This window comes from Melanostigma gelatinosum (assembly GCF_949748355.1).
Source record: "Melanostigma gelatinosum genome assembly, chromosome: 22".
Lineage (NCBI taxonomy): Eukaryota > Metazoa > Chordata > Actinopteri > Perciformes > Zoarcidae > Melanostigma > Melanostigma gelatinosum.
In genome coordinates, this window is record NC_136655.1 from 16,007,810 (window position 1) to 16,035,059 (window position 27,250).

Below are 27,250 nucleotides of genomic sequence, written 5' to 3' on the forward strand. Positions count from 1 at the left end.
AGGGAAGATTGTTTCATTGTTTTATTTTATTTTTTAAACAGTCTCGCTTTTGCTTTTGTACATATCATGGTGATATATAGACAGCAAAGGTGGCTTTTGCCCCCTTCTTTTGAATACAATTCACCAACTCTGTTTGATTGTATTGATTTGTATTTCTTTAATGGTGGAGAAAACACGCCTATGATCAGAAGGCTTGCTCTTTCTCTGGGTGGTATTCTTGTGATTGATGCAAGAGTGAAACCTAACTACTCTTTGTTTTAGCCGTGGACCCTGGACCCATCCTCAAGGACGCCACTTTGGAAACCATCACTTTAAACAAGCTACTGCAGCGAGGAGGCGGCAGAAAGCTACAGGGATAAATGATGAGAGCCGTGACTATATGCCAAGGGCGAAGCCACAGTTCAGCGTTCGTTTGGCTGGATCTCAGCTCTTTACACAACTCGATACAGAGCGGTAGCTGCTGGCAGCAGCTCAGTGGGAGCAGCCAGTGCAACACTCCGCCGCCGCCAACACACTCGCTCCAATTACTCTGGATGGAAAAAGTGCTGAAGGACGGCACAGGATCGACAAGGGAAGAAATGGGACCGCTAACGAGAAAGCCAAAGATTTAATGGCAGTTTATCCCACACGTCATCTGCCTCATGTTAATGGCTGAACATGTGTTACTGCCATCAGGAGAGCTCATGGTGAGAACGACGCACGTTTACACTGGATACATTTCTATACAGTGCATCAGTAGACCTTACCAGTTCACTTTACAAGTAATTAATCATACGACGTGAAGAACAATCTATGCTTTGATTATTGTTGATACACTGTTTTACCTTTTTCAATTAGTAACCTTACATCCGATGTGAGGGTCCCGGGACAGAGGATGTCATACGTGTACAGATTGTAAAGCCCTCTGAGGCAAATTTGTGATTTGTGATTTTGGGCAATACTAAAATAAATTGAATTGAACTTTTGAGCAGCTCAGAACTGATTACTCGATAACTTGATTCGCAATTGACAGCAATTTGATAACTGATTGTCATTTATCAAGAAAAAGAGTTCCAGCCTCTCAAATGTGAGCATTTGCTACTTTTTATATCACTGTAAGTTGAGTATCTGGGTTCTGAAAAAAATGTAAAGTAATTTAAAAAATGTTACTTTTGTCTATTTACTTTTTTAAGCCTAATTCCAGTTTCAGTAGTCAGTCATTTTCCCCCAGGAACTACCATTTCACCACGAGAACGGATAAGTTTGAAAACATGGACGTCCGAAACCGGATACGATAAGAAACGATGATATTTTTCTGTTTGCTGCTGCCTTTAATTGAACCACATTCAATTAATATATTAATCAATTTCCTGCATTTCTGCATTTTACAAATGTATTTTATTTCTTACACTGTTTTTTAAATCTCCTTTTCTTTTGCCTTGTGTTTTGATGCTTTTAATGGTTTTATGTGAAGCACTTTGAATTACCTTGTTGTTGAAATGTGCTATACAAATAAACTTGCCTTGCCTTGCTCACACCCGCGTTCGCTACTTGATTGGTTCTTAGCAGTCATGATGTGTCCTTCCCTGATTCGTCACATGTCTATCACGTGACCCTTACCCGGAAGCTCACAAACAACAACATTGATTACCAGGTTAATTCAACATGGACAACTAATTACAGGCGATGCTGACCTTGTTGTCTTTACTAGCAGCTGTTGTGCAGTTAAAGTCTGCATCATTACGGAGGAAGCAGCTGTTATTGGAGCGATCAGCGAGCGGCGTGTCCAGCGGCGTTATCAGCCCTACGGAGCGGACGTCTGAAGTCACGGTTAGCGGCTTTAGGGAGGGTGATGGACAGAAAACGGAGGACTTTCCTGTCCTTATGAATGCATATTTTGGTCAGCACAACTGTTGTGAAGTCCGCAGATAATATGTAAAGGAACAAAAGCAGTAAATGCTCTCCAGTAGGACAGATAGCTAAGCCACCATCAGAGTTACGAGTGAGAACAGACAACAACACTGAGGAAACGAGTGAGAGACGTGTGTTGACCACATTTATGGACCATAATCTAGTCAACCTTTATGTGTAAGTGTTGATTTTAAAGTAAATTTGATATGTGAGAGAGCGATAGAGCAAGACCTGCAGCGCTGTAACTAAGTCTGAAAAATAAAACTTCTAAAACTTTCCATGAAATGTGTCTGTTTGAGTTCATAGAGGAAGATTTTAGAGAAGATCTTAAATATCAAACAAGACCTTTCATTGTTAAATACTACTTTATTACTTTGTCATATTTTTTAAAAATAAGAAACCAATCTACTTCCTGTTTACATGAACACCCATGTGCATGCCCAGTGTACGTGAAGAGTCACGTGATATTCATTTTGAGGCGTGTTAGTCTGGACGGAGATCATTTCGAAAACGGTGCTGAAACGCCGTGTGGACGGAGATCGTTTTGTTTGAAAACGGAGTAGTGTGGATGTAGCCTGAGTAGCTTGCTGCTCTGTGGGAGAGCGGTGGTTTTTTTTTCACATGTCTGTGCCCAGGGGCCCGTCGTCTCAAAAACCCGTCAGTGGCCAATTACACACATTTGCACAATCGGACCTTTTGCTGTCCATGTTTGCCTATATTTACAGTGTGCAGTGGGAGCAGTACAGCATTGAAGTTTGCACATCCACTGTGCACAGCTGGAAATTTCACAATCCACATTTCCTCATTTACACACCTGCTCATTGCACCGAACTGTAAATTTACAAATCTGTTGACTACAAACATGCAAATCTGCCTCTGCCTTCCAGCCAGCACACACTTTGTGTCCACATAATGAGGATGCCGTTTGTGAATGTCAGTATTTTCATCTTCTATGTCCTATTTCAATTTTTTTGCTGCAGCAGTGGCCAAATTTCCCTTTAAAAATCAATACGGGTTCGTCTGCTCTTACTCCCATCTCACGTCGGAGGTACATCAAAGCAAGGAAGGCGCTACGCATTCCTCAGAGGGCTGTTGGGTTTTAAAAATAAAAACCCTGGTTAGAAATTGAAGGATGGAGTGTGCTGAGGCTGGCGCTGGCCACAGATATACCAAGTATCATGTGAACTGTAATCCCTCTATTGGCCCAAACTACATCCATTGACGGAGCCCTGGAGCGCGAGCTGAGCGCGAGCTGAGCGCGAGCTGAGCGCGAGCTAGCGTAACGAGCCCCAACAGACAGCCATGTCCTTCAAACACCGAGGGGAGGATAAAGAGAGGCGAGGGATGCCTTTACACACACACACACACGCCTGTACATGCACCATTAATCATGCGCGCACACACACACACGCAGCGTGATTGATAACCTGGTGGCTTAAGCTGGTATTTAATAATGCGCTGCATTAACACTGCGTCCTACTATGGATGATGTAAACAGGCAATTACTGCTTTTCTCTGAAGATTGAAGGTCTGAGTGCAATCATGGAATATTTGCTGTTTTTAAGTTGCTCACACTGAAAAGCACAAACATTTTGCACACACTACCACTCCCTGCAGGCTGATTCAGCAGAACAGCGGTGATTGCTGATTGCTGTGGACACAGGCTGGAGGTGGAGCTCAAGGTAATGAGGATTCCGTCCTGTGTGTGTGTGTGTGTGTGTGTGTGCGCACCGCGTGGCACTGATGGGTCGCAGAGCTGTGGCGATATTTATCCGCTATAGCACCAGTGAGCCTTCTGCTAATGACGACGGATGCCGAAATAAATTAGGTTGAAAGCTCGTCCGCGGTGAGTGTGAACACCATTCAATACTTCCAGGCATCCGTCCTTCACCATAAGGGATGCTCGAGTTAGATTCAGTGCAGTGAGAAGAGATGCTACGCTATAGACCAAAGCTGGAGGTAAATGAGCAGCCATTATTGGGTGGCCACACATTTGTAAAATGTGCACATAAATACTGTAATGCATGTAAATAATTTTGACTGTTAATACTTTTAAAAAGCTTTTCCCACAAATTATGTCTTGTAGATCACATTCTTACACCATTATTCGAGATTTTGACAGGAAACGAGGGGACAGACAGACAGACAGAGAGAAAGAGAGACAGAGAGAGACAGAGAGACAGAGAGAGAGACAGAGAGAGAGACAGAGAGAGACAGAGAGAGAGAGAGAGAGACAGAGAGAGAGAGACAGAGAGAGACAGAGAGAGACGGGAAACAAGGTACAGCAAAGGTCAATTTCAGCAAACATCCCAGTATGATGTAATGCAAAAAAATTACTACTTTGCAGTTAAATATTTAACATTTGTTCCAACACGAAAAAAAGCAGTAAATAGCTTGACAGAGTTCTCCATGTGTGTCCTGGTGTTCTCATGTTTCCTTACCTCCTCATCCTCACTCCCTACCCTGGTGTTCTCATGTTTCCTTACCTCCTCATCCCTCACTCCCTACCCTGGTGTTCTCATGTTTCCTTACCTCCTCATCCTCACTCCCTACCCTGGTGTTCTCATGTTTCCTTACCTCCTCATCCTCACTCCCGACCCTGGTGTTCTCATGTTTCCTTACCTCCTCATCCTCACTCCCTACCCTGGTGTTCTCATGTTTCCTTACCTCCTCATACTCACTCCCTACCCTGGTGTTCTCATGTTTCCTTACCTCCTCATCCTTACTCCCTACCCTGGTGTTCTCATGTTTCCTTACCTCCTCATCCTCACTCCCTACCCTGGTGTTCTCATGTTTCCTTACCTCCTCATCCCTCACTCCCGACCCTGGTGTTCTCATGTTTCCTTACCTCCTCATCCCTCACTCCCTACCCTGGTGTTCTCATGTTTCCTTACCTCCTCATCCCTCACTCCCGTAACTGTCCGTGCTGGATCCGTCCCCGTTGTTTTAAAAAGTTAAATAAATGATTAGCATGACTGCATCCTGCTAGCCAAACCTGTCTGGTGTACAGCTAGTACAGAAGCTCCGCATGTACTGCTTCCCTTTCCCGCTAGTCTGCTGTCTGATTGTGAGGTCAGGCTGATCTGATATCAGCTCTTTGGCCTAAAGTTTCTCCGCCAAAGTTCTCCTCTCAAACGGGTCTTGGAGGAGTAGTGCTCGCGCTCGCCTGTAGAGACTAGTCGCGATGAGAACGCGCAGCTCGGGGCGATACAAATTTAGCCCCAAGCTGAATGTATTTGAGGACGCTGATTGGCTAAATTGTATGTCATACATTCATATCTTCATTCAGCAATTGGCTAAACTGCTTCATAGACCCGCCTCCTGTGGGAAATTCTTCCATGGGCCCAGCGCTGCTGAGACATGCAGACAGGCGGAGAGGACGAGCAGGAAAAGCATATATTTTGCGCAGATATCATATTTTACACATGTTACTGGGTGCATTCCATAATTCAAAAAACTTTTTTGGGGGGGGTGGCCTAGTGCCCTCTATTGGCCAGCCGGCACTGCTATCAACCCTTTTGAAAAAGAGACAGAGATCATGTAAATTCCATTTCTGGCTGTGCTGTTAAACACTGGAAATGCATTTTCTCTGATGTGAAGTAAAGGAGTGCAGCCAACAATACAACAATAAAATATTTCGTTGAGTTGTCACATGCACCAATGGCAGCATGAGATACATTTGAACAAAGTGTAGAATTTAACTGCATATGAAGCTTGCACTGACAATGACATGATTGAAAATGATTGTGTTGTAAAATAAATGCCAACTTAATTGGATTTACATGTGTTTGCTGAAGCAAGAAGCTCTGAAGCCTTTCTGAGCCGACATGTTCGCTGCAGACACTTCACAGTAAATGCCCTCAAGCAGGCGCCTGCTCGCTACATGCCCTGCTAATTCCAAGTGACTGAAAAGCTTTTATTGTGAAGCAGCGCTGCATACAATACAATTTAGCCTTTAATTCCAACTCATTGCTCAATAAGATTTAGTTGTTTGCTTTGTTTTGTCAAAGGATCGGTTTACAACATTGAACTTCACAGCTGCAGGGCTCCAGACTCGGGCGCCCCCAGCGCTGGGACCCATCTCCATCTGCACTGCTCTCGTACGGCGGTTACAGTTGATGACGCCATCCTGACTGAGTGGCTCATTCAAACGAATGAACGCACGCTATCGTATCCTGATGATCGTCTCTGGTGTACACAATGTTCAGACCCCACTTCCTTCTCCAAGCTGGGGACCAGAAAAGAGGATGTGGGCCCGAGTCTGGAGCTCTGCAGCTAGACTCTTCTCTGAATGTTTGGCTTCCAGTCCTCGTCCTTCTGGGTGTTTTTTCAGTCAATACCGGTACCGGCTGAACTGTTTCATCTGTGAGTAGTCCTATCTGTGTCCTGTATGCTGCCTTTGACTAACTGTTCATCTCACACACACACACACACACACACACACACACGCACACACACACGCACACACACACGCACACACTGAAGCCACTGGGAAAAAAGAAAACCAGCTTCCAGAGCTTGGTGTGTTACCAGTGTACGCCCACCCAGTCAACTGGAACACAAGGTCGCCCATAGTCCCCACAAACACCTGGCTTATTGGTTGGTGGGAACTGAGCCGTAGCCATGGAAACAGCTACCGGCCCACAATCCTCTCACCTGCACCGGCTGGCCGGATTCCTCAGGTCTGGAATCAGGTAAGGTCATGGGAAAGCAGAGCCTTTTCATTTCCTCGGCGCTGACAGGTATTGACTGTGGGCTACTGCAAAGTACAAACACACTCATGATGAAGTGCTAATAGGCTGAAGTATTAATACATATGAGGCCAGTGTTGCGGACTCACAGTCTGTCAGCTTTGAAAGTTACCTTCATACTCATTCTTGTGAAAGTGAACATTATTGAAGGGTGATATACACATTCTACCGCTTTCATCTTATAGACCAGCTTCAAGCTTTTGTTCTGTGATTACACTGAACAGTTCAACTGTTTCATCACTTTCACCTCAACTGAATCCTCAGCTCATTGCAGCAATTCATCTTTAACTGCTTTCAGTTATTACACTTAAACTGCCACTTCCAACCCGTTCAGCACTTCAAGTGACTCTTCAGTGCTTCAGCTTCAACTTTAACTCTCAATCAGAATCTGACAAGCAAATAATGAACATTTAAAACATTTGAACTTGCTTATATTGTTTAAAAAGCTCCAAAGAATCAACATTTCACAACATATAAGGAGTTTTAAACGTTTCCAGTACATATGTTCATTTGTGAACACAAACACTGTTTTCAGAAAAGTATATTTATTCTTTCAAAATTTCACCTAAAAGCTCTTGATTGGCATCTGAGTTATTGAGACATTTGAAGAGCTCCATTTGCCTCGCTCCCCTCCTCTTCCTCCTCTTCCTCCTCCTCCTCTGGCTGCCTGAACACGAGTGGCCCAGTCAGTTTTCAGTGCCCTGTGTACCCTGAAGGGAAAAGACGCTCTGCCTGCACACACACACTATTCAGCTTCCATACTCCCTGCCTTCTATCAGCCTTGGCGGGGACACTGTGACACTGACAGCCCTCCACCTCTCCTCCTCCTCCCTGTCACCATCGTCCCGCTGCTGAAAATGCTTTGATTTCAAGTTTATTAGTTCCTCTAAAAGCAGGTGTAGAGAAGCTGGGAAGCTTCCAGCTCAATGCAACAAGCAGGCCTCTCTGCAATCCACCAGAGAGAACACTGAAAGTTCTTTGTAGTGAAACTTAATGCTGCCAGAAGTGCTGCATTTGTAAATCAACCTGCATTGTGCCCAAGCGGGTCAGACAGGTTTTTACAATTCTCTTTTTTTATACACCTGAAAGGAAATACGACAAAACAGTGACATCCCAAAGAGCACATCACCCAAAGCTGCCTCTGCCAAACAAGATTGCAGGAAATTGCCATCGTAAATCAAACGTGCTGCCAAACATCACGTGGCTCAGAGCAAAGCGTGTGTTGTACTCAGTGGCGGGCCGTGCATTTTATACCTGTGCCTTCACTGCTGACCTGCAGCTGAAACACAGCTGAAACACTGCGTTATTATTTGTTTTCGTGTAAAAATGAAGCTCAACACCTATAAATACACTAACTGCAGAGAATACGCCGAGTGTGCGTCTCCTCTCTGCTCTGACTGCAGCTGGGACTGTTGCGCGAGTGCTTTGGGGCGGCGGAGGGGCTCACAGCAGCTCCCGCTGCTCGATCACAGCACCTCCCGCGTGCAGAACGTACCAGCTTTCACGTCAGAGTCAAAACACCAGAAAAGTTTCCAACAACACCAGAACAAGTCACTAGATTTGTCACGAGTAGCTTTTGACAAAAAAAAGTTGCCATGAGGGTTCGGAAAGTCGCCCGATTTAGCGAGAAATTGGCAACACTGGCACCGACTAAATATGTCCCCAGAGCAACATTGGACATAACAATAGTTCCTATCACATATAAAACCAAACAAAAATCTATCTTCATAAAAACAAGTTGTACAAATAATAATATATAAACAAGCATATTAAAGCTACTAACTTACCAAATGCTGTTCACTTAAAGACAAACTCCATCCTCCTTTCTTTGTTGACAAAGAGTTAAATCCCAACTCACAAATCTGTTTCTCCTTCAGCCATTGAGTGTTAAAAAAACAAAGCTAGGTAAAAAAAAAAAATCTACACCAAGCAAAATGCAAAAAACATTATAATTTCTTCCATATATTTCAATTTGAACTCTTACTACTCCGACTAAGCCTCTGCTTAAGTTTCGTTTTCCAATAGTCACGTGCTCGCCCACTGACCAATCACAGCGCACGCTGCACCTCACTGCAGCTCTGCACCTGAAAACTGAGCTGCACGTAATGCTGATGTACTTGTTGACGGACTTGTAGGCCAGCTAGCAGGCTCTGACACGTCAAAGAATACGCCCAACATGTCAAACTAAAGATCTGATTGGTTGAACACTATGACAATCAACAATATCATCCCCATTCACTTAAACTGCACTGGATGCACCTGAGACTCTGCAGGCCTCGGGCCTCTGTTCTTACCTGGAGACACAGAGGTGAGATCTGATTGGATAAAAGCTCTACTTAAAACAAGCTGCACTGGAAGCAGAGCAACTGAGGAAGATAGTAGCTGTGCAATGAGAACATAAGATAATGGGAAAAATATTTTTATAAATTATAATACATGTAGTGTATTTAAGAAAAATTATAAAATAGCTATAACTTTGTGATTCTGGTTAGGCAAGCACGGTTGCATGGTTGTAAATATAAATATACAACTGCAATCATTTGCACATTAACAAACTGTCAAATAAATGAACTTACGACATTGCTCCTATTTCCAGGTGGATGCGAACGGATGCAGTTCTCTTTTGTTTGGCTACAGCTGACGAAGTTACCGAACCGGAAGCACAATGACCGGAAGTGATTTACCCGGAACTGACATCACCGGAAGTGGTGTCATGACGTGAACAGAAAAACAACATTACAATCACAATGTTTTCGTTTTGAAATAAGTACAAACAAATGATCTAAACGAAGAACAAAATGCCTTTAAAGGCAACACACTTTTACTTTAATCCAAAATGTCAGTTTGATAAACACAGGCTCTGACCTAATTCGACACATATTATACGAAGTGAGACAAACAGGGATTGTAAAAAGTCAATAAAGCAGCCTACACTGCAGTAAATACTAATTTGGTGAACCTCATGATGTATGCTTTTAGTTAACACTGTCAGTTGTTGATTCGACTCAGTGGTTCAGCCTTCAAGTCACTTAATGCAGCACCAGCACTGCAGTCAGTAAATGTGACGCCGCATTATGTTGTCTCGCCGCCTGATTGCACACGAGGCGCCCTATAAACAGCAGGCCCCGCTTCTGCACATGCTCAGTGTGGTCCCGCAATCACGCACAACATCTGCCACCATCGCAGCAAGAGATTATGATGGGCCGCTGGAGGAGGATTCATTTGTCGCTAATCTTACCTTCGCAGTGGGAGAGGGCGGAGATCTACTTCACGCTGAGGCCACCCGCACATCAGCCAACACACACAGACACACACTCACATGGTTGATTGGGTCTACACACTGACGCACTCAACTTCTGTATGGCTGTGTGTGTGTCGAGTTGTTACCGCCGGACACAAAACTTAAGTGCCGCAGCCTAATTGGGATTTAAATGAACAATGCAAGCTGAGCAGAGAAGTGGAGATACAGGTGATTAGCAATGTTGGCATAACTTCATTTAACAAAGCTCAATAAGAACTTGGGGAAGCGTGTGTGTGTGTGTGTGTGTGTGTGTGTGTGTGTAAAACCAATCAAGTCTCCAATGGTGATTGGCTGCCCACGTCCGTCTCTTTTCCTGGTTAGAGTGCTCAGTCTAATCCCCTTAATGATGATTACCGACATGACGATAATACACAAGCAATTACGGCATTGCCAGTCGTCACCTCAGGCCCAGAGACAGAATCAGATATTATTCTTAACTACGTCTCCTCACTACTTATCAGTTAGTATCGTTATGATCTGACAGTCTTTGACTGACAGCTGTGTGCAGCGGGAGGCAAGAAGTGTCCAACAAGTAGGATCAAAATCACATTGAAAGAAGCTTTGGGAAGTGTATCACTTATTAAAAAAAGAACATTTTTGTTGCAAAATGTTGCATGAATTAAAAAAATATATATAAATTGAATATCTTAACAATAAAAAACTATTTTAATAATGTTAAAAAAATGGAGCTTCACAAGATGTATCTTGCACACAGCAACAGCATGCTACTGAACCGCCCAAGCTCCTGTATACCGCGTGCTCCAGCGTGGCTCTTCACATTACACCGTGTTAGTCAGCACGTTTCTGCACCACCATCACAGAGGCGCAAAACTCCACCACATTCTGCGTAGCCGGCAAATAAAGCGATTCTGACTCGGAGGGAGCGTGTGATAATGGAGTGGTCTCGTGTGACGTCACAGTTTAGCTGTCGGCCATGTTGGAGGACACACAAAGCCACTGGCATGCACGGCTGAGTCGCATAACCTATCGGTGGTGAACTTGTGTGCTGTCTTTGGTTGTGGCAGCAGAGCTGATAGACAAGAAATCATTCTTTGGTTTGCCAGCGGTCATTACACATCAAGGAAATGACACGAAGGAGCTATCCAAGCAACGTCGCCAGAAATGGCTGTCACGCATCTCTCGAGATATAAAGGAATGGAATTTGGCGTACACTAGAGTATGTGCGGATCACTTTATAAGTGCTCAGTGATTTTATTTACTAATTAGTTTGTGAACAGTATTTAATAAAGGAAATATAAATTAAACTTGGACATGAGAAGGTTACCGAAGCTTCATCGGCCCGTGACAGCAGTCGGTACCAGAGACCGTCGAGCGTGTACAACAGGCGAAACACAGAGATGCAGCCTCAGCATTGCTTGATATGAGTTTAACGTCAGATCATATATATATATATATATATATATATATATATGTGTATATATATATGTATATATATGTGTGTGTGGGGGGGGGGGGTGAAGTTAGGGGTTAGTTGAAAGTTAATTCCTACACACACGCACACAATGACATGCATGTACAATGTAAACAAACACACGTGTCTGTTTGCGCTGAGTAAACATTGAATATTGCTAAATATCTGACCAGATCTGTATATATTTACCCTCCCAATGACGGGATGAGAATTCTCGACGACCGTTGCTTTGACGTCTCGGACCCATCCACTGACAAACTGATTATAAGCGTCGAGCCCTTTGTAGCACTCCAGCTCGTCTTTTGTGTGAGGACTGGGGGTGTTCACGAGATACGTGTAGATGTTGGCGTAGTTTACCGATGGAAGATAAGTAGGATCGGCATGAGAACACATGGATTTGTAATCTGGGTGATCTGACCCCCTAATTCCCTGCGAGCCCCTGCCCATGACATCACCTCCCCGCTTCCACATCTGTTTATTTCCAGTGTCACAGCACCCCTGAGTCATAGCTGCCCTCTCACTGCCTGACTCAACATTCCCTTTAACTAAAATGGAAAGGAATTCGTAGCCGGTAGCCTCAAGATGGGAACCAATACCACAGACGTTCACTTGACTCTTTGTGGCTCCACTGTGACACCATCAACACACGTGGTGGGTTGCCAAGCAGCATGCATGTCTGCCAGGAAACTGTTAGAAAAGCATGACTCAAAAACATCAGTGGAAACATGGAGAACGTACAGGTCAGCTGATGGCTTTAGAGTTGAAGATTTTCACGTCACACAGAATTTGGATCTCATTTTATTGAGATTAGGGATATTTCATAGGTAGATACATTATTGTCTTTAAGTAAGGGGTGTAAGGGGAAAACCGATAATTGAATAAGCAAGTAATGTTGTATCAGACGTTTTCAATGCAATAATGGTTTCAGTAGGCGGAAGGAGACGGAGGCTATGGACTTAACGGAGTTCAAGGTTTTGATGAATGGCAGGAAGTCAACAAGTGATGACTGTTTATAGTCCACCCCTCCCCTGGGGCACACACACACACACACACACACACACACACATGCACACATATATAAAATGTGACTGAGTGGAAATGGCGGTGAAATGCGGTCAACCGTGGGTCAATTCAGTCTGAAGGTGGCCAAGCGTGGAAGAGACCCCCAGTCACATGAGAAGCTGGGGAAACGGAGCAGACGCTGCAAAAAAACAAAACAGAGACCACGGGACGCAAACGCAGCGGGGGGGGGAGAGAGTAATGAGGAAGGGGAGAGGAGAGACGTCTGACGTCACAGATGGGCCGAGCGGACAGATCTGAACTCACTGAACCTCCTCTCACACGCGCCGTGGGTGTCTCTCTCTCTCACACACACACACACACTATAAAACTCATTTCATGTCTTGCTCCCTCCACCTCCCAACGCTCCACCCTGCAATAAAAAGCGTGAATGAAGCCAACATGAGCTAAGTGAAGAAGAAAAAACGTGCCGGGATCAGACGGAGGTATCTGAACCCCCGGGGCTTGACGGCAAGCTGTCATCCAAGGAACCATCACAGGCCGGCAGAAGGACCACCAGCGACAGGCAGCAATAACGAATTATCTTTGTCTTCCCTGGTCCTCTCTGCCTGCACACATGCACATGTCCCATGCATAAAAGATCTACAGTTGGAGAAATGCGTTGAGTGGATGAGAGGTTGTGAGTAATTCATGGGTTTTCTCTAGCCGTGAGCTGCCTTCAAGGAAGCGGAGATATTGAGCAGCAATGATGACGACATATCGGGCCTGTCTGTGCTCACATGATATAGAGTTGTGTTTAAAATCGGTTTACAGAGTGAGACTCAAAAGCATAATAAACACATTTAACTTGAATAAAGAAAATAAAACACTTCTTCGCGATTTGCAGGGTCATACATGAGTGGATCCACAATAAAAATAACTTTTGGGTTTCCAGATTTTTACATAATTAAATGAAGGGTCCTTTTGTTTGGTCTACATGAGCAATTCTGTTGCCTCTCAGTGACTCTCAGCACGACCAGCTAACAGTGAAAACTGCTGCAAAAAGTGTTGACAGAGCAAGTACCTCTTGTGCCTCAACCTTACCAAGTAGTTTTGTTGCTTAAAACGAACTAAGCGTTTTTTGTACCTTAACCAAACCAAGTAGTTTTGTTACCTCAACCTAACCACGTCATTTTGTTGTCTAAACCTTACCAAGTAGTTGTGTTGCTTAAATAACCAAGTCGTTTTGTTGCCTAAACCCAACAGAGTAGTTTTGTTGCCTAAACTTAAGTAAGTGTTATTTGTGTCTAAACCAAACCAAGTACTTTTGTGCCTAAACCGAACCAAACTGCAACCGTTTCGAGGGCATGTCATGTAGCAGGCATGTCCTGTAGCACTGTGCACCCGCAGATAGCCCTACTTATATCCTTTTTGCTGCATAATATTAACACAATTAAGAATAAAATCTCTGAAATGTCCCTATCTTTGCATTTGGGAGTTAGTGATATCCTTATTGTCTTAATAATTCCTTTTAACCTCTGCCTGCAATCATTTCCTCAATGCAGAGGCCACATTGTTCACATGGTAACTATTCAATTGTGGGATGAGACTCTGTATCTGGATATTCTAATTCTTACATATTCTAGAAGGTCACCTTCAGTCTCCAGCTGTTCTTCCCACCGAGAATATTAATGAATAAATTCAGTACTAAAACTCCTGAGTGTTATTTTGTTTTTCCCCACCAGGGTTTGGAAAAACTCTATTTCCTAAAGTTTACTGCGAAGCTGGAGGCGAAAAGCCTGCGGGAATCTTAGATATGCAGCTAATGCATTTACATTATGTTGTATCTTCTCGCCTTTGTGTCTGGAGAGTTGAACAGTATCTGCAATCTTAGAGAAGCCTTCCATTTTGAGAATCACCAACCTATAGTGAAGAGGCTAGTAATAGATGCAATAAATAGAGCTGAATATTACAGTGACCTCGGGTTTATTTTGTGAGACAGTGCCACGCGACGGATGAGTCAGACACAGTAGCTCCATCAGACGCCGGCAGGAGGAAGAGGGGAGAAAGGGGGAAGCGTGGACGTGGAGTGATTCTTAAAGAGAGGAGTTATCAATTCAGACTGAACATAAGGAGCGACTGCAGCTCTGCCCGCGGCAATAAGCCCAGAAGAAGAAGAAGAAGAATGAGGCCCGGGTGGAGCGATGCCCCAGCTGCTGCACGCTCTTAGGCCAGGGTTCACGGAGCCACACTGTGCCCAGGAAGACATGACGCAGAGGCCTGACACACCCGGCCTCCCACACTCATACTGATACGTAGATAATCAATGTGTGCTAGCCAACACACTGCAGGAGTTCTTTCAGGATAAGGTGTTATGTGATATTCCACTTTCTCTCAAACCTGCCTTGTACTCCTTCTTCACTTGGTGGTGTCCTACATTTCTCAGAATTACTTTTTATAACTGCCAGAGAAATGGCCCAAACCTGTTTTATTCAAATAAGAAGATCCGTGCCATCGTGTCTGTATATCAATCCGAACATTTTCCACCTTTTATGTGGACGTCCGATCAGTGTTGATGGTAGATGTAATCGGTTAAAGCAATAAATTCCTCAGTGCGTCCTATCTTGACAGAGAAAGCTGCGTTCACAGCGGCAACATCTGCTGTTCGTGCTGCATCCAGTGCCGTCATTTGGAGTGACAGTGACGTAGTTGGATGCATGGAAGAACTAGAGGCTGCTGTTTCAGCTTGGATCTCTAGTCTCTGCCTCTTTGTAACCAGGGGGCGTGCTCGAGATGCCGCTCAAAAACGGAACTTCCTTGTTCTCAGCGCTTGTATTGCAAACTTTTACGTTTCCAACAGCGAAAATGGTTCCTCAAAATACGCAGAGTACGTTATTGATGAGGATACAGTTGACATGTTTTGACTCGGATATTTAGCCGTATTTATTCGAGAATTATACGGCCGAAGAAAAGTATGAGGATGTGGTGGTGAATGGACAAACTATGGTCTGCAAGTGATCCAGGAGACGGTGGACGCGTTCACCCCCACCACCCACAGCCTCTCACTCAGCAGCACTGGTTGGATGGTGTTGAATGCACTGGAGAAGTCAAAGAAAGTGATTCTCACAGAGCCACCGGTTCATCCAGGTGCGACTGAGCTCGTTGCAGCGGGTAGATGATGGCGTCGTCCACTCCCACATGAGGCTGGTATGCAAATTGCAGAGGGTCTAGTGAGGATTTCACCTTCAGTCGGAGGTGGGCCAAGACCAGCCTCTCCAGCACCATTTTGAAATGAGAAATTAACACTTTGCGTGTCTTTGTTTAATCAATACACAAATAGAAATGGAAAAATAAGTTTTACGGGCTATAGCTGTTTCTCCCTGCGTCCTACATTGTGCTAAGCTAAGCTAAGCTTCTCATCTACTGGCTCTAGCTTTGTGCATGCTTTTATTGGCAATGCTGAGCTGTGCATCAATCATTAATTGGTGCTATAAACTATGATTTTACAGAAAAATCAATCAATCAGGTCCTTTTTAAAACATGACGCCGACATGTAAAATTGACTGCGCGTTTACAGATTAGAGTGCATGTTTGAATGGACTTTATGTATGTCTACTCCCGTGATTTAACCCCAACTCTGCTTTCCTCCCTTCATGTCTACATCTTTCATGTGTGAGTTACAGCGCAAATTATGTGTTGGCTTGTGAAAATATTTGTTCTCATAGAAGTTTTTGGGGAGATTATCCATAACTTTAATCGTCTGCTTCATGTCTTTAGTGGTTTGTCACATGTAGTTTCTTGTATTTTCTTTATTCTAGTAAAAACACGAGGTGGCTATTAGGGTAAAAACACGAGGTGGCTATTAGGGTAAAAACACGAGGTGGCTGCATTGCATTTTGGTCCATTTCCTGCTCGCTCTCGACAAGCTGTTACTGGTACTAAAATATAAAAGACTGTTAATGTTCACTCTGGTGAGACATCTTCAGCCAATAAACTTTACTGTAACCTCCAGAAACGACAACATGTCTGTACATTAAGCCAGTTGCATGAAACCAAACAATAAAATGGGGGACAAATTGCCGCTTTTAATTAAGTTGAAGTTTGTAAGGGTTGGATTTTCCCTTCAAACACAAGTAGAGATAGAGAGAGAGGGTGAGAAAGAGGGAGTGCCTGCCTGCACGGAATGAAAATGACGTATCACAACTAAAATCACAGCTATTATAAATCACATCAATTCGTTGTGATGATTTAAGGAACATATTTTTACTGCACTATTCCTAACTGCCATCAACACCCTGACTGGTCTGATTTAAATCAAGCCTCTGCTGCAGTGGGAGGCACGTGCTGCACGGCTTACTGTAGCAGGGCACACAAACACAGCTGGTCGGGTGGAGGGTTGAAAAACATGTAGCATATTCCCATGTAACTGATGTTAACCTAGATGCAGGGCAGAAGAACATGGGCAGGAAGAGAAATACACTTCAAGCAGATCCCACACCATTTGAATATATTAGCATGACATCATAAATAAAAGCACTTTACTGTGTGTCAGGGGTGACTAATCACCAGGCCCTGTTTTTTCATACATGGATGTCTGAGATAACTTGATTGGATTGTAGATGGTTGATTTACAGTACCGATGGTTGAAATGACTTATGTGTGGTGATTACACATAGATTTAAAGCAAGAGTACACTGGCTTTCAAAAATCATAGAACTGAAAACTCTTTTAGAATGAAAGTTGCTAGCGGTAGCTACCAAAGTTGCTTAATCTAGCAAGACAGTCGCTAAGTCATCAACACTAAGATCACGTTTACAATTGTCATTATGAACGGAAACAACTGATATGTCAATGTAAAGCATGACAGTTTGAAACATCTGGCCACTGACCAAGCTGGCATATGATGACTTAGGAGTGACAACGGGCTCTGCAGCAGCATTATGAACATAGTGGAGCCGTTGAGGAGTCAGATATTTCCAATCTGAGCGTTAGACAGGCTAACCAACTGACGTAGCGTAAAGAGCAAGAAAGTCCTCTATGCACAAAGGTTGGGGGTGGATGGTTGAGTGAAATCAACACAGATTTACACCCAGGAGGCCGCTGTTTCTTTACCGTGTGAAACTAAGTGAACATCCACTTGTTTTTTCACCTTAATTTTATGTATGCAGCGTTAGTTAATCATGTAAGTTACATAACAAATGTGATTATTTTAAGCCAAACCACAGTCGAAAGTAAACATAAAAACTAAGTCTAAATGTGTTGGAAGTTTATTTTGAAAAGACAGAGTGCAAACTGTCTGTTTCCTGTGATCAAGGAAGTTTGTTTTGAAAAGACACAATGTATATAACAAGCAGAAACACACGCTGTCCCTGACAGGTTGACACGAGTGGGGTTCCTAAAGCGTCACAGTTGGGTCATTGACCAAGTGAGAGACCATTAGTTTGGTTAAAATGACGCTGGATGCTGACCGGTTTGGACAGAGAAGCTTGTCTCACAGCTTGATGGGCTAAAACTATCTCTTAAAGTGTGATTCCACTTTTTGGACCACTCTCAAATCAAGAAGCTTGTTTTTTGGCAACTCAGCTTCTTAATATGCCATAAGTATTGATGTCCCGACCAGCTGCTGTACAGGCTCCTTCTCCCTGTGGACAGATGCCAAACTCATGAACATCAATACCTGCGTGATGTTGAAAACACACTCTTCTTCTACACACTCCCTGCATTGCTTTTGTTATTTCCACCGAGACCACCCGTGCTAAAAATACACGCCTTTCTTTTACTGCCACACTTTGGATGAAAGCGTAGAGCAGACGCAGCTCCCGCGACAAGTTTCAAGTACACCAACACGATTTATTGTTGAAACTTATACCGTTGCAAACACACTGCTGACTGGAATAGGGGCGACTGTGCTGCGTTCACAACACAGCGGGGAGGGACGCGCCCTCCGAGCAGTCAGATGCCATCGCTAAATGCCACGCTGTTGCCGCTGAATCAATTCACTGGGTCAGATTACCGGTATTACACACACACACACACACACACACACACACACACACACACACACACACACACACACACACACACACACACACACACACATAAACAGCTGTGATAAGAAAATCAGAATGGAGAGAGACAGATAAGCATTTAGAGTGATGCAGATCTGTCACAAACAAAGACTGCCGCAGGATGAAACAGTCTACACGCAACACAGAATCATCTTCAGCGACTAGAATCACGCACACGCACATGCACACACACACACACACACACACTGAGCGAACCACTCTCATTAAAGTCCTCGATCTAATAGCTGCCAGCTCATCAAAGACGACAACACTCGCTGGTTAAAACCTTTTAAAACTTTACACAACACACTGATCTGCAACGGCTTAGCAGGGGGAAGCACACACACACACATTAGAGGTTTACCTTCCTAGTAAGAGCATAATTAACCACTCTCTGGAACAAATCTCCCTAAGTAACCCCCTCAAACATGCAACAGCACAAAATCCATTCTCCACATTATCTCAACAACATCCTTGGAGGGATGGGGAGTGTGTGCCATTAACAGCTGGAACGACATGGGGGTCAGGCCTTGACTGTGTGTGATCTACTGTATATCACCATATATTTCTATGGTGTGGGGTGAAGCTTTGCTCCACAAACGAGCTCCATCAGTGCAAACTAGAATCACCGCCTCATGGTTGTATGCCTCCACCAACCAGTCAAGTTGCAGTTTACATCCATGTCTGTCAAAAATGTTGTCACTTTATCATTTCATCCTTTTGGACATTTGTGTAAAATTGTCACAATTAGCATATTAATTCTTGAGTTATGGCCAAAATACTTGTTTTTTGAGGTCCCAGTGACCTTTGACCGCAACAATCTAATCTGTGCATTCTTCAGTCCAGGTGGATGTTTGTGCTAAAATTATTGGAAGAAATTCCCTCCAGGTTTTCCTGACATATCCCGTTGTCAAGAATGGGATGGATGGACAACCCGAAAACATAATGTCTCCGACCCCACCCACATTCAGCGAAGACCGGCCCTACTCTGCCTCTGATTGGCTGCTTGTACTCGTTGCCTTCTTCGCAGAATTTGATTGCTGATGAACAACATTGTTGGAATGTTGGTAGAGTTAATGATATAAGCTCAGCTCTGGATGCTTCCTTAAGGACGGCAGCATTCTTGTTTAGTGCTCTCATATATAATTACAATGTCTTGATGATGGGAGAAAAATGTTCTATGAACGTTACCTATATGGATGGAATAAACTCACGGATCTGTTGGAGATTTCAATTTTGATGTAGTGACATAATTTAACTTGATATTCACCTTAAAGTTGACACGGCACTTTGATTGACAAGAATATTTAAAAATGGCGCATCATATAAATAAGGTTACCCAACCCCTGGCCGAGCCCATCCAAAACCAGCCACAGACTATTTACACTGTTCTATGAACCAAAATAGCCCATTACAACTCTACTTGCCTTAATGCACCTCAGTTTAATCATTCAGGCCTTATACTGTACATCATCATCATCAGAGCTGATGTTAGGTACCATCAAGACAAACATTAACATCATCAACACACTCTCTCTCTCACACACACACACAGCTGACAGATGCAACAGCATCATTAATCAAGCGTATGGATAGAATTACACCGGCACCAACAGTCTTAGTATGACATTTAAAATGACACTTGAACATAGCCTGGCATGGCAGCCACATGAACCACATGCTCACACACAGACGGCAGACGCAGCAACATCAGCATAACATCTAATTACACACCCAACAAAAACTACACCCAATAAACAATACTGTTGAGATAGACTACTATACTTCCTTATAGTCTCTTGTAAAGGAGAGCAGGGACGAAGAGGTTTAACCGACGGGACAGAGCAGCACAGCTAGTTATGGGTAATGTTAGGGTGATGATATAAATTGGCACTTGTTAAGGAGAAACTAGCGCAGGAGTAGGACTTGGTTGAGAATGACGGCTCAACTTGAGCGGAATACTGTTTCTCCTGCTCCCCACGATGTCATTTTTGTGACAAACTTATGCAAACTGCTTTGTTTCTCCGCAATTTGTTTGGCTGAAAGAAGAAAGAAACATTCCTTTATTAGTCCCACAGTGGGGAAATTATTCTCTGCATTTGACCCATCCCTGTATATATAGAGAGCAGTGGGGTGCCAATTAAAGGCGCCGGTAGTGAGTTACGGGTACAGTGTCTTGCTCAGGGACACTTCGACACAGGACACGGTGTAGCCGAGGATCTAACCGGTGACCTTTCTGTTGGCGGACAACCCTCTCTACCCAGTAAGCCACGGTCGCCCCAAAGAAAAAAAACATAAACCATCATCACCATGATAAACCATCATCTGTTTAATGCACTAGGGTTTGAATTTAACAAGTTATCTTGTTATCTGGTGACTTTCAGCTAAATGCATCTGTTTGTTCATAGTGACCATAGACTGAAAACAAGATGCGGACGCAGTCGTTCGTGAAATCACTCATTGGCTTGTGGACGAAGTGCGTGATTTCGCCGTCGCCATCTTGGATTATAGCCATCGCCATGTTGTTTTTTTTGGCAAACGATCAACAGAAGTCGCCAAATTTGGAATGTGGAGAAGTGCCGTCTCGTCAGTGAGGAAGGGGCGAATCCTCCTGATGTTGTAGAGCAGGAATCTGCAGGAGCGTGTAACCGATGCACCGTTTGCTGAGAATGACAGTTGGTCGTCCAGGGTCACACCCAGATTCCTCGCAGTCCGAGTTGGCGTCACCACGGTATCATCAATGGTGATGGACAGGTCTCGGTGCGGGCAACCCTTCCCCGGGAGAACAGTAGCTTGGTTTTGTCCATATTGAGCTTTAGGTGGTGTGTCGCCATTCACTTTGAGATGTCAGCCAAGCACGCAGCGATGCATGCCTCCACTTGAGTGTGACAAGACCAGCTGGGTGTAATCGGCATAATAATGGTAAGAGAAGTCATGCGAGCGAATAACAAAACCCAGAGATATTGTGTAGAGCGAGAAGAGAGGGCGCCCAGGACTGAACCTTGTGGATGATCACATTCACACACTCCAGGCACAGCTGCGGGAGCAATTTTGGGGTTAAGTGTCTTGCTCAAGGAAATAACGACATGAAACCAGCGGAGCCGGAGATCGTACTGCCGATCCTCCGATTGAAGGACAACCCTGCTCTCCACTTAGTCGCCCAATACGTATGTAATAAACACAGACAATTATTTACTTTAAATGAATGAATTCGAAAACACCCAAAACATCTGACCTATCAGGTAGCCTAAACAAGAAACAAGGACTGCTTCATTTTCATGAGAGATTGGTTACCAGACAGATTGTTATACTTCTTGCCGAAATTCATGGTCCACAGAGGATGGATCCTAATAAGTCCAAGTAACTATTTCCACTCATATACTATTCATTTACAAAGCAGATTGAAACTAAATTCACAGGGTACATTACTTCTTCCAAGGGGAATTAGTTTAAAATGAATAATGGTGTGGTCTTTCCACCAACCCCAGGACAAACATGTTTAATGTAATGAACATTGCAGCCTCTAGGGGCCACCACTTTGGGCCTTTTTTCTCTCTCTCTATCCAGCTCTTTAACTGCCTACATGTAATATTTAACAGCGCTGGACTGAAGCTGTCTGGCCAGATGTGAAAACGCTTTGCTGCAGCAATATACACCCTACTGTGACACACACACACACACAGACACACACACAAACACACAAGCTCTTCTTATAATTTCAGTTTTCCCGGCAGTGAAATGCAGTCCAGTCTCTCCGTGTCCCTCTCTGTGTTTTCATGTCAGATGCTGCTGGACATCCTGGAGAGATTACTTCTGTAAAAAATCTGTAGTTCTGTCACATGTCCAAGACAAGAGCACACACACAAACACACACAAACCTACATGTGCAGCACGCAGACGCATTCAGGTTCCAGCAATTTGGCTTTTTCTTTGTGCAGTTTGTGCCAGAATTCACGATCTTTAATTTGGGCCGTTTTCTTGGCATCACATGAATCAAAAGCAGACTTAAGAGTTTTCCCCCCACAAATGTCCTCTTGTGGAAAAAAAAGCTCCTGAAATAGCATTCAAACGATTTTGGGATACTCAAAACCTTCCATTCCGGCTGAAATCCTTAACTTTCCCAACACTGCCGTCCTCGTCGGTGGAGGTAATTGAAGTGAAGCGGAACGGAAGCGAAGACGTTGGATTTGTTGCATGGAAGCCTGCTGTTTGGATCAGACACCGCAACACAAAGATTGTACCGAGCTAGTGAAGTGTTATACTGCCGGGGCTTGTGCTGTTGATTTAGATGTTTGACAATTTTAGCGTGACGCGGAGCTCCTGAACTGAATTTATTGTCACTGCGAGCCAACTCAGGTGTGATCTGAGGAGCTCTGACAATCATATCCCTTCATATCTCTACAGTAGAGAATGTAACTATAGATGTAAATATGCTGCTCTGTGAGTTTTATGATATTCTATACGGATATATTAAAAGGTTTTTGAAAATGTATTATGCATAACCTGCTCTTGAAGATAGTATGGCCCACCAACCTTATTGTTTGATTTGGGAAAAAACCTGGACCCAAACAAGAACTGAACCACCAATTGCAATTCTCCCTAGGTCAATCTCGGAACCCCTTGACCGATCTGACGACGATTTAGCTTTTGGGGGCTACGACCAATATTTCAGGGGATGTGGTGAGGCCAGTGGATGTCTGGGTAACGGATATCCGAACCAAGATTTCCTTTTCTGTGTGCCGCTCAGTGTTTACAGTCTGATCAGCAACTTGAGATGCAAGAATGTAGTTGAGAGACGACGTCCATGGCTCATCTCTCAAATGAGCCTTCTACATATGAGTGCAGATAAATAAATAAAAGCTAATAAAAATATAAATCATTCAGAAATTTTGCATTCATATGCAGATATCTGTCTGAGTTCATTCTTGATTAGACACATCCCGTAAATATAAGGCATGTGACCCAATCATACCCGTACTTATAATCAATTAGGCTCAAGGAAGTTATCTAAATCTTACAAAACAGAGGTTTTAAGTTACATTGATTGATTCTCTTTTTTTCGCCAATTGGGGGGCAGCAGAAGAAGCTGTGAAATGAAAACAGCTGATTGATGAGAGGAGTGAGGCTGTGAAACCCAAACAACAAACTGAAAGAAGCTAAAATGCTTTGTAGAGCTGAGGGAAAGTGAGTTCTCTCCGTGGGCAACCCCTTCCACATTACACGTGATCTGTGGTTTATGTAAAAAAGAAAGTACTGAATAGTGCCGCTTTAATACTTATCGCCCCAGGTCATTTATGAGTTGCCAGACAAATATTGTTAGGATTGGTCAACTTCTTTATTTTTCTCCACACCTCAACTTGGAAATCCAAATATATATATAAAAAAGTACCCATCACAAGCAGTGGGTTGCTGGTGGAAGAATCTTGTCTAAGATACATTACTGCATTTGGATGAAGAGAAAAATACCAAAACAGAATATAGGAAGACAACAAGCACACACGCAGACACAAACACACAGGTCCCTGAGGATGGATGATTAAAGCTCTCTCCGAGCTGGAACAGGCAGCTAAAAACTCACTGATGTACAGACAGAGACAGGGAGACAGAGGTTGATGTGTCGGTGTAGCAGACGCTGAAGCGTGTGTCTTTCCAGCGTTTGCTCAGTTAATTGGCTTTCTCTGCTCTCGTGGCAAACAATTGGCGACTCGGCTGCTCCGCCCGAAGTCCTGCTGCAAAAAGAAAGAAAAGAAAAAAAAGAGCTTCGCCCCTCTGGAAAGAATCGCACTCTTTATTGTTTTTACAATTGTGAAGATGTTTGTTCAGCCTAGGGCTGGGCGATAAATCGATTTAATCGATTAATTCGAATGTGTGCTTTAAGGCGATGTGTTTTATTGAAAATCGAGAAAATCGCCCCCACCCCTTTTTCCCGTAGTAGAGTGCGCGCGCATTGTTTACAAACTAAAACAATGGCGGCCAGCAGCTTCACTGCTGGCCGCCGCAGCCGCCACCTCACAACAACAACCCAGCATTTTGGAGACATTCACCAACTGTACTCCGCATGAGAAGAAGAGTGCCCGGTGGAAAGCCATCACGGATGCAGTCGCGATGTATATCGCAAAAGATATGGTGCCCATATACACCGTGGAAAAGCCGGGGTTTATTCACCGTCTCAAAGCTTTGGACCCCAGGTACGTGCTACCAAGCCGTAAACATTTTTCTGACGTTGCCTTGCCTCGGCTGTACAATAGTACACGCCAAAGGATCTCTGCGGAGCTGGAGGGGATATCATTCTACTCCGCAACAACTGACCTGTGGTCCAGCAGGTTGACCCAGACACCGATCCACTTGACTGGTGGAAGCGTCACCAACTTAACTTTCCAAGGCTAAGTACTTTAGCAAAGAAATACCTCTCTGTGCCAGCTACAAGTGCCCCCTCTGAGAGGCTTTTCAGTGTGTGGGGGGGGCATTGTTACATGCCACCGTGCATGCCTGAAGCCAGAGGTAGTAGACAGGCTTGTCTTCCTGGCAAAAAATATTTAGAAAAAACATGCACTACTGTTTAATACTGTTGGTTATGTTGTGAATGCACTTGATTTTGTTTACATGCACTTATTTACTGTGCAAAATATGTTATGTTGATGTTAGATCAGATGTTGCACTTTTGAAAATGTGAATGTTAAAGGGTCATATACATTTTATTTCATGCTGTGTTTGTATCAGTGTATTCAGTTAGAAAAGCTTACTGTAAAAAGTTACATTTGCACAGTTGTTTACAATGGAAGGCTACTATTTAATGCCATTTAATGTTATGTTTAATTTAATTTTATATTTAAATGATTCAGGCAAACAAAAGAGTGACCAAATACTTTTTGTATACTACAGGCACCTTTCTACAATGTTCAGGTTTTGTTTGCACTTTATTTTTATCAACCTACTTGGGAAAATCATCACAAAATAAAAGAAAAAATTGTTTTCAACAGCTTCTGTCATCTGCAAAAAATTTTGGGGGAAAAAAATCGATTTAAATCGTGAATCGGATTTTTTGTAAAAAAATCGGAGATTTTTTTTTTAGGCCATATCGCCCAGCCCTAGTTCAGCCTCTAAGACAGTTATTTGTTTCATTTGGAAATCATCATCCAGGTGATCGTCAAAGTAAACATCGTGCCTGCAAACATACACTTTGCATTTCTGATTCTGTTGCCTTCAGTTTTACAGTTATGGCAAACGATTGTTAACTGTCCGATGCTAGAAACACTCCATCTGGATCCCCACCAGCATTTAATCAATTGTTCCTTGGCAAACAGCCTAACTATTCCCCCGTATGCATAAAAATCCTTTCATCAGTTTTGCAAACATCCTGCTGACGGACAAAGTAATAAAAAACAATCGTGCGTGACTTAAGTAATTAAAGATTAATGTGATTCATTCAACACGACGGCCAGATTCCGATGCTTCCGTTCAAGGCCACAACATTTCTATTCCTGGATGTGGTTTGAGAAGTTATGAGGTACAATAAAGTCATTCAAAAAAGCAATGCTACTGTCCAAAGCGCTCAGAGGTTACAAGACAGCCAAGCAGCTGATCTGAAAGTTAAGCTCTCTCTACAGTGTGCACCACAGTGTAGCTGAGCTGTGACCTTTGGCCTTCCAGTCTGTCTTGATGTGGCTCATTAGACGCATTGATTGTGGGATGATTAAAAATGCATGCTGGTTAATACCCAGACAGAGTCCCACTCCCACACAACAGCTTCATCCGGATGCTGATAATCAGAGATAAGCACTTTGAAACACAGAGATGTTACACACACACACACACACACACACACACACACACACACACACACACACACACAGACACACACAGACACACACACACACGAAGCTCTCTATAGCCCAAATGATTGTCAATGGCTTAATGGTTGAGAAGCACGACCCCAACACTGTGGTGATGAATTCAATTCTCACTGTGTTAGCTAACAGTTAAAACAGAAACAATTCATCTCGGGCCACTCGGGGGGCAGTGGAACAAGCTGTGTACGCAACACTGGCAGATTGTCACCTATTAAAGTCGTCAAACTTATCAGCAAACAGTTGCCTGTTTGCACAGCCGGCAGAAACTGTTAGCTCTGTTAGCTCTGTTTTGGTGCCTACTATAGACAATATTTCAGGACGTAGTCACTACGACGTAGTTCACTGGTTTGAGGATGCTGTATGAGATGATGATGCTGTATCAGCAGTACTAGCAGGTTTGCAAATCAACACACGCTTGTTTAGCAAATTAACTGATTAAAACTGTAAAACTGTGGATCTGTATTGGCTATAGTGCCGATCCACCGAATTGGATTCTTCCTACATTAGGTTAAGATTAGGCAGCTAATAGTTTGCTTGGAGGCTTTCCAGGAATTTAGTGACAAATACACCTAATCTTACACTTCCCATAATGCAGCTCAATATCAGCTTTCTCTTGATGAAGCTACTACGGAAGACACTGCACAGCTGTTTTCACAAGCTGAGTGGGAATCTTCATGACTGGAAACACAAAATCAGTGGAATACTCCTTTAAGGTTAAAGAATTATGGGTAGCTTTAAGTATGAATGACCCCTTTAATGGTGTGACAATGCATTTATGTTACTTTTTGTGCACCAAGCAGGTTATTTGCATTTTATGAGGTTGTGATTATTTCCCCTGAACAAATCCCTCAGGTTGAACCCCAGAGCTGCTGTGTTTATGACCTGCACCCTGTGGGAAGGTGCGTTGTCTCACGCAGACCACCCATGGTGCTCTGGGGCATGGAGCAAGTCAAAGCCAT

General features: G+C 43.6%; 1 protein-coding gene across 1 annotated transcript in view; it reads right to left on the bottom strand.

Annotated features, from left to right (window-relative positions):
• The window catches only part of chst11 (carbohydrate (chondroitin 4) sulfotransferase 11), a gene marked incomplete at both ends in the record, with an annotated part of 82,879 nt that overhangs the window by 20,877 nt on the left and 34,752 nt on the right, over positions 1-27,250 (bottom strand). The window lies entirely within an intron of this gene.